The sequence below is a fragment of the Hylobates moloch genome, unplaced genomic scaffold (assembly GCF_009828535.3).
Source record: "Hylobates moloch isolate HMO894 unplaced genomic scaffold, HMol_V3 SCAFFOLD_12, whole genome shotgun sequence".
Taxonomy (NCBI): domain Eukaryota; kingdom Metazoa; phylum Chordata; class Mammalia; order Primates; family Hylobatidae; genus Hylobates; species Hylobates moloch.
The window spans coordinates 18,491,790-18,500,269 of NW_026652287.1; positions in this window are offsets into that span (position 1 = coordinate 18,491,790).

Sequence of the window (8,480 nt, forward strand, 5' to 3'; positions counted from 1 at the left end):
CACTGCTGTAATAGCCAGTTTGAAAATGACTTGGTGGGCATGAATGGGGAGCTGGTTAAACTGATTATAATAAGGGGGCAGTGACATATTATGCAGCTATAGAACAGATCGAGGGCTTTCTGCATGTACAAATATGAAAGCATCTCTAGGATATAAGCAAAGGACAATGAAACTAAAAGCAACAGGCAGAATGGTTTGTATAGTATGCAACTGTGTGTGTGTGTGTGTGTGTGTGTGTGTGTGTGTGTGTAGTGATTCCCCAGAGGGGCATAAAAGACACTGCCACCCTGTCACTGTGGTTACCTCCAGGGAGAGCCAACTAAATTGTTGAAGAAGGAAAATCTGCTTTTCACTGTATACTGTTTTATACTTTTTCAGTTTTTTTTTTTTTTGCCTTTCACATGTCCTACTTATGCTATACATAATTTTTAAATAAATTGAAAAAATAATAGAAAATGGTTGCTGTCCTCATGGTCTTTTCTTTTTCTCTGCAGCCTTTTTATTGCTTTCTCTCATTCTCCTCTCCCTTTCAGAATAATAGTCACCACCTGATGAACACTCACCCCATGTAGAAGTTGTGGCAACTGCCTTAAAAATACCTCACTTCATTCTCACATCAGCTCTGCAAGAGAGGCATTCTTAGTCCTATTTTACAGGTGTATAAACTGAGGCTCTTAGCGACAAATCTCCTGCCCAAGCTCACATACCTGATAAGATGCTTTCCAACCCAGATAGTCTGTTTCCAAAAGCAAATGATTACAATCTAACTGACCCCTACTTCCATATCCTCTTTCTTTTCTCTATTTATTCTCCCAAGACTTCCAGCCACTCCTCCATCCCTTAATTTCCACCCCATCTCCCACCACTCACAATTGAATAAATGAAAATAAAATGCTGGAAGGAGAACAGCTAAGTCCAGACCAAAGCAGGCCAACTGGTTCTAATGCAAATTCAAAGACAATTTGCTGAACTACATGGTGGCAGATGGAATGGAAAGGTAGACTTGATGGAAACAGAAATCAGTCAGTCCCTCGGCTGTTCATAGGAAACCCACCCATGGACTCACAAGTCCTGTTTCTTTCTCCAGCAGTTCCCATAAATCCTAGCAGGTCTTCATTCTTGGAGTCAGCACTAAGCCCTGAAAGGTAATGGGGTGTGAGAATTTGGCTTTGGAAAAATTCTCGGTTAAGATCCGGATGTGGGGCCAAGATTCCTGCGGGGAGCCCTTAAACATAGGAGCTGGGGCTGTTAACTAAATTTCCTCTTATCTGAGGATTGGGCTTCTGCAGGTGAGGCCTCCAAACTTCAAATGCATTCCTCTGCTACCACAGCAAGGCCCCAGAAAGATACCAGGAATCACGTTTTTTGGCACACGGAACTAACTCATGGCCAAGTCAGCAAATAGCTCTGGAACACTTAGGATGTACAAGGCACTGCACAGCCAAGGTACCAAAATGTGTGTCAGTTTCATATACACTTGCATATTATAAAAATTAAATTCAAATTATTACAAAAATCAAATTCGAATTCTATTTTTTAGAAGTTATACAGTGAAAATACATTTCTATCTCAGCTCCTTTCCCCAGTCCTCTAGTTTGCTTTTCTGAGGCCATCCAACTGTGACCTCTTTCTTGTATATTTTCTGGATATAATCTAAGCATGATTGATTTTTTTCTTATTTGAATCATTACCTTTTAGACCCAACATATAGCCATGGCCTAGTGTGTAAGAGCCTGGATCCACACACTGCTCCACGACTTTTTAGATCTATGTACTTGGCCTGGTTCCTCAAAGACCGTGCTTTGGTTTTCTCATCTGAAAAAGGGGATGATACCAATACCCGCCTGAAAGGTTTCCTATGCAGATTAAATATGACAAAGCAATGTCAAGCATCTAGAGTTGTGCCTAGCACAAACGCTCCTTTATTTATGAGAGGAGCCAAGATAATTAGTACTTTATTATCTTAATACATAGCTGTGTTCTATTCTGTGTGTGTGACTGTGCATTCTTCCCCACCAAATTTCTTCCTGATGCAGCGTAGGTGACAGTATCTTAGACCATAACTAGGAAAATAAGTGAAGAATTAAGATTCTACCATCAGTGAAAGTATCTTATAACTTTCAATGTCTAAAAAGGAGAAAGATGTTAAAATTTTCCAATACTGGCTTCTTCCAAATAGCAAGATGTTGTATTTGGTGGTTCTGTACAAAATAGAACTAGCATTTCTGTTACTACTCTGGGGTATGTGTGTGTGTGTGTATGCATACACCTGTATATGTGTGTTACATAGGCAGTTGAGGCAAATGCCTGAACCCAGAACCTGGCCACATTGTATATGAATAGACATCAATAAGAAATAAAATTTGCATTAAACTTGAAAATGTTTGTGGTCATATTAAAAAGTAGGGTGGCATTTACAAATTTAAGGTTATGCACAAACTACATCAACTTTTAAAATGAATGTGTCTGGATAAAACTTTATTCTCTTTAAGAAGTGTGTTCACGTATCGTTTATTTAAGTTGAATCCTCACTTTGTTTAAAATATCGGGGGACTCTAGAAGGTGATATTTCCCCTGCATTCTTTTCTGGTCCCCTTGGTGATAGAGTGGTCTCTGATGCTCAGGGCGTGGGTGAAGGTGTCTGTACTTTATAGGTACAAAGACAAATGCTGGACTCTCCCCTGTAGATGGGTTTTGAAAATGACTTCATAGTTCTTTGCAAAGATCATTGCACAGTTGGATAGTAAATGATGCATTTTTTGTTTTTTTTTTGGTCATTCACCAAGTACAATCTACCCCTTCTCCCTGCCAGGAATGAAGCCAATAAAACAGAAGGATAGCAAGATCTCAAATCTGTTGAGTGTGAGCTTCTCATAGCAACATAAACATAAACTTTGTGGGTTTTTTCTTTATACTTAAAAAGCTGTTTAAATACAGAAAAGTACATAGATTAATATGTCAAATACCTATGTACTCACACCTAGAAAAAACACATATTAACAAGTGGTCATATTCGCTTCAAATCTTTTTTTTTAATAACAGAAGCAAAATACTATAAAGTTCAAGTGCTTTTTCCTTTTATAACTTTGTCCCCCTTCCTCTTCCTCTTCTTAGAGAAAACCACTGTCATAATTTTGGTAAATTATTTGCAGTCTAATTTCTTATACGTTTATAAAATATACACTTGTCTGTTAGCAATACAAAATTTTGGCTTGTGTTTTTTAATTTGCATAAATCTTATATATACAGGTCTACAATTTGCTTTTTCATTCAATATTATACTTCTGAGTTTAATACATATTGGTGGATAATATATAATTATAAATATTAATATTATATTATATAAACATATTTCATTCATTTTAATTGCAACATAGTAACCTATGATTGAATAATAATTGTAGCTAATACTTGCATAATACTTTCTATGTGCCAAGCACTGTCCTAACTATTTTATGTAATGAACTCACCTAATCCTCACACCTATGAAATAGTTGCTATTGCTATCCTCATTTTCCAGATAAGAAACATACAGTTAAGTAATTAGCCCAAGGTCACTTTCTCAGCTAGTGGTTTTTTATATATTTTTTTTTTATAACCGTTACAGACAGGCCAGGCGCGGTGGCTTATGCCTATAATCCCAGCACTTTGGGAGGCCAAAGCGGGCAGATCACGAGGTCAGGAGATCGAGACCATCCTGGCTAACACGGTGAAAACCCGTCTCTACTAAAAATACAAAAAAATTAGCTGGGCGAGGTGGCGGGTGCCTGTAGTCACAGCTACTCGGGAGGCTGAGGCAGGAGAGTGGCGTGAACCTGGGAGGCAGAGCTTGCAGTGAGCTGAGATTGCACCACTGCACTCCAGCCTGGGCAACAGAGCGAGACTCCATCTCAGAAAATAATAATAATAAAATAAAATAAACCATTACAGATGACACAGCAAACATCTTTGTACTGCTTCTTCACATACGCCATTTATTTTTATATGTGAAAGGTTTATTTTGAGTAGAATTGCTGGGACTTTGAGTATGCACACTGCTAACTTTGCTAAATATTTTCAATGTCAATATCTGCATGTGTGGTTTGGGGCAGCCTTCACTTTACTGAGCCTCAGTTTCTTTCTTTGTAAAATGGGAACATGAGGGCTGGCTCATAAAGGTTGAGGTAGAGATTTAAAAAGCTGTATGTGGTAAACCTGCAATAATGAGTAGCTGTTATACATCCTCATAAGAATATTACTGTTGCATTACACTGTGATAGCGCTGACCAGACTCTAATTAAGGATAAGTATTTCAAAGTTCAAAAATGATTGTTAGGACTGAATTTGACAGTTCTTCTTAGTTGCTGTCTCATTTTTATAGGCTTGAAAATAAGCAAAAGGAATTTCTGATAAAACTTTATATCAAACCATACCAAACAACCCAGAGGAGGGAATATGAAGCCAAGACTTAAACTACACAACTGAACCATTCTGGACTAATTGATGACTGTGCAGCCTGGGCAGGTCCCTCGGACTTTCTGCGTGTCTTGTTCTCCAGATCTTAAGGAAAAACAATGATACTTTCTTGCCTTGCAAGATAAGGTTGTTATAAAGAAACAGATGAAAGAACTGGGTGAATCCCCCCCCTTTTTTTTTGAACTATGGAAAATCAAAGATCTGAAGTAGATTTAAAGATATTATTTTCTGGCTGGATACCAGAAAGTATTTTATTATTGCATACATACTCAAAACATTTCAGAAAATTTTATCTTAACTTTGGAAATTAGTTTGTCTTAGAAGAGGAAAGGAACATACCATATTGGTGTGTTCATGGAATTTTTCTCATTGCTGTGCCAGCTTCAGATTCATGAAAATATTAAGGCTTTGTTTTCCTACATAAACTGATTTAGGTAGTAGAAAGATGGGAGAGAGAGGAAAATACACAGATGCAACTCAATCAAACAGTTGTTTTGCAAGCAATTGGTTTCTTGATGGGATTTGATTAATTGTTTTCAAAAATAACTTGCCTGAACAAATTTGGTATCTTTCCTTTGTCTATCTGCCACGACTGCCAAGATATTAGAACCCAAACTAGCTGTGTTTAAAATTTCTTTAATCAGTTATCAGCTAAGTTCAGCATCTTTTATGTCAAAAATAGCTCACTGGTAGCTTGGGTAAAGCCAATTGGCTCCTCTTCAAACTGGTTTGTCTGAGGCTGGGGCCACAGGAAATGCTCTGGTCCTGCTCCTAGCTGAGACCCCATTGATGTCAGCTGGAGTTGGGCCATTTTCATTTGCTAATAAAGCCCCAGCATCCATGGTGAATAACTGATGAAAGATGCTGGCTGCTGTTGGTGGCAGGGAAAGAATGCAGCACATCCAGGGGGAAGGGAAGAAATTAGAAGGAAACTTAACCAGTGGTTCAAACCTGTTCTTTCAGCCAAGTCCTAATGGTGTAATGGCTGGCTTATTTTTCCAAAGCCTAGGGGTATGGGAATAAAAGGGCTGAAGAGAGAGAAGGATAGAAACACACACACACACACACACACACGTATACACACACAGAGCGAGAAGGCAAGGTGCATGATGAAATAGATGTTTTATAATTGTTTAAATCAGCTAGAAGAAGAACAGGCACTACTCAAAGACAAAGATAGTTTATTTTCTCTTGTGGAGAAAGGGTCAGCACAGTTTCAGTTGTATGTGGGATAGTTATATCATGATAGGCAGAAGTACGACTTCATGGTCGTCTTTAGTTAGAGGTTAAATACCGTTGAAAGAGATGAGTCTGGGTGTTAAGTTGACAAAGGGCAAAATGATGACTTTGTAATGTGGTTGTATGATACAGAAATCACTGTTTTCTGAATTTAGTTACTGTTAAATTCACTTAATGACTTTTGCCGTATTCAAGCACCGTCTATTCTATTTTCTCTTCTATTTACTTTTCTAAAGCTAAATGTCTATTTTGGCTTCATCTGAAACCATTATGGGTTTGTTGGGTTTGTCTTTTTAAATAGCATCCATTACAATAAAGAGATACATATTAACATTTCTTCTAAAGTTCATCTGGTCACACACTTAAAATCATCTTGTGGATGGCCAAGGGTGTGGGACACTTTAGGGTGATTGTTAAGAGTGTAGGGTTTGGTATCAGTCAGACTTCAGTTTCAGCACTAATATTTAGCAGCTGTATAACTACATTCAAGTTACTTAATCCCTTTGAGTCTCAGTTTACCCACCAGCAAAATGGGGATGATACTGCCATCCTCGTGGGGTTGTTGTGAGCATTGAATAAGATCAAGCATGTAAAGTATCTGTGCCCGGCACCTATGCTATTGGGTGCGTTGTGTCCCTCCAAAATTCATGTTATCGAGTTCTAATCCCTAGTACCTCAGAATGTGGCTGTAATTAGAGGCAATGCCTTTAAAGAGATAATGAAAATAAAATGAGGTCATTAGGGTGGGCCCTCATCCATATAACCGGTGTCCTTTTAAGAAGAGGAGATCAGGACACAAAAATGCAGACAGAGGTAAGACAATGTAAAGATAGAGGAAAGGCAGCCATATACATGCCAAGGAAGGAGACCTCAGTACTTAATCAACCCCACCAACACCTTGCTCTTGGACTTCCACTCTCCAGAATCATGAGAAAATATGTTTCTATTGTTTAATCTACCCAGTCTGTGTTATTTAGTTATGGCAGTCCTAGCAAACTGATACCATGCATGTAGAGTGTATATCCAGAGAGACTCTTGTCTACATCCTTGGTGGTTAGCCATATGCAGACATGGGCTCAGACTCTACTTAGATACAAGTTTCAGATGATGGCACAAACCACAAAATAGTGGATCCTGCATTGAAGCAGGGCCTCCTTATTGCCTTCTTGGCAAATTCACAGCAATGTTGTCATCTAAGAAATATGGTTATTACGTGGGGAGAGTGACTAATCCCCAATGACTCTGACCCAATTTAATTTTTAGGTAAGAACTCTAGGATTCTGTGAAACACAGTTATTTTTTGTTGAAAAAAAAAAACTTCTGATCCAGAAGTTTTATATTTTACCAAATGAAATTTAAGCCCGAAATTTCATTTTAGGTGGAAAGAAAATATAAGTCTTTGAAATAAAGTTGTACATTTACATGCTTTTACAACTCAAAGGCAATTTTGATTTTAATATCAAACTTTCAGATTTTGGCACATCATAAGAACAAGTGCCTCAGGACATTTGTTTTATTCTTTTTTTTCTTTTTCAGTTTTATTTATTTATTTATTTATTTATTTATTTATATTTTTTGTTTTGTTTTGTTTTTGAGACAGTCACGCTTTGTCACCCAGGTTGGAGTGCAGTGGCATGATTCTGGCTCGCTGCAACCTCCATCTCCCAAGTTCAAGTGATTCTCCTGCCTCAGCCTCCCGAGTAGCTAGGATTATAGGTGCCTGCTACCATATCCAGCTATTTTTTTTTTTTGTATCTTTAGTAGAGATGGGGTTTTGCCATGTTGGCCAGGTTGGTCTCGAACTCCTGACCTCAGGAGATCCACCCGCCTCGACCTCCCAAAGTGCTGGGATTACAGGCTTGAGCCACCACGCCTGGCCTTGTTTTATTTTTAAACTGTTTTATTTTTTAAATTGTTTTCCCAAGTTTTTATTTTAGACTCAGGAGGTACCTGTGCAGGTTTGCAATGTGGGTAAATTCCGTGCTGCTGGGGGTTGGTGTGCAAATGATTTCCTCAAGCAGGCAGTGAGTCTAGTCCCCAATAGGCAGTTTTTCAATCCTCACTCTCCTCTGACCCTCCACCCTCAAGTAAGCCCTGGTGTCTATGTTTCCCCTTTTTGTGTCCATATGTACTCAATTCGACTTTTATTTTAGATTCAGGGGTTACATATGTAAGCTTGTTACCTGGGTGTATTGCATGAGGCTAAGGTTTGGGGTACGAATGGTTCTGTCACTTGGGTACTGAGCAACGAATTCTGCAGAGCTTCTGACCCAGATTCATGCTTCAAGATGCAGTTAATGTTGTGTGATGTTTCAAATGGCTTATCAGGCTTGAGAAAACGTTCATCTCAGAATCTGTTTTCAGCTTCTCTCTCTTGGAAATTGTCATTAACCTTCCCACCTCACTACCTCATACCCCTTCACACCTTTCATCCAACTACCAACTAGATTATTTATAAGGTTTTGTGAATTTCAAAAATATCTTATAATTATTGTTTTATACCCATCTCTATATACTTTATTCCCAATGAGCTAGGCATGCAGTTGGCATGGTAGGGCATGTGGTGTTATTTACCATTTTTCACATAAAGTGATGCTTGATGGTTTAATCACTATGAAAACAGTGGTTTGTAGGCTTGAGAAGGAGGATTAACTTGGGCTGCCTCCTAAAGGATGATAATTTGGATAGGTAGAAAAAAGAGGACCGGGTGTGGTGGCTCACACCTGTAATTCTAGCACTTTGGGAGGCTGAGGCAGGCAAATCACTTGAGGTCAGGAGTTTAAGAC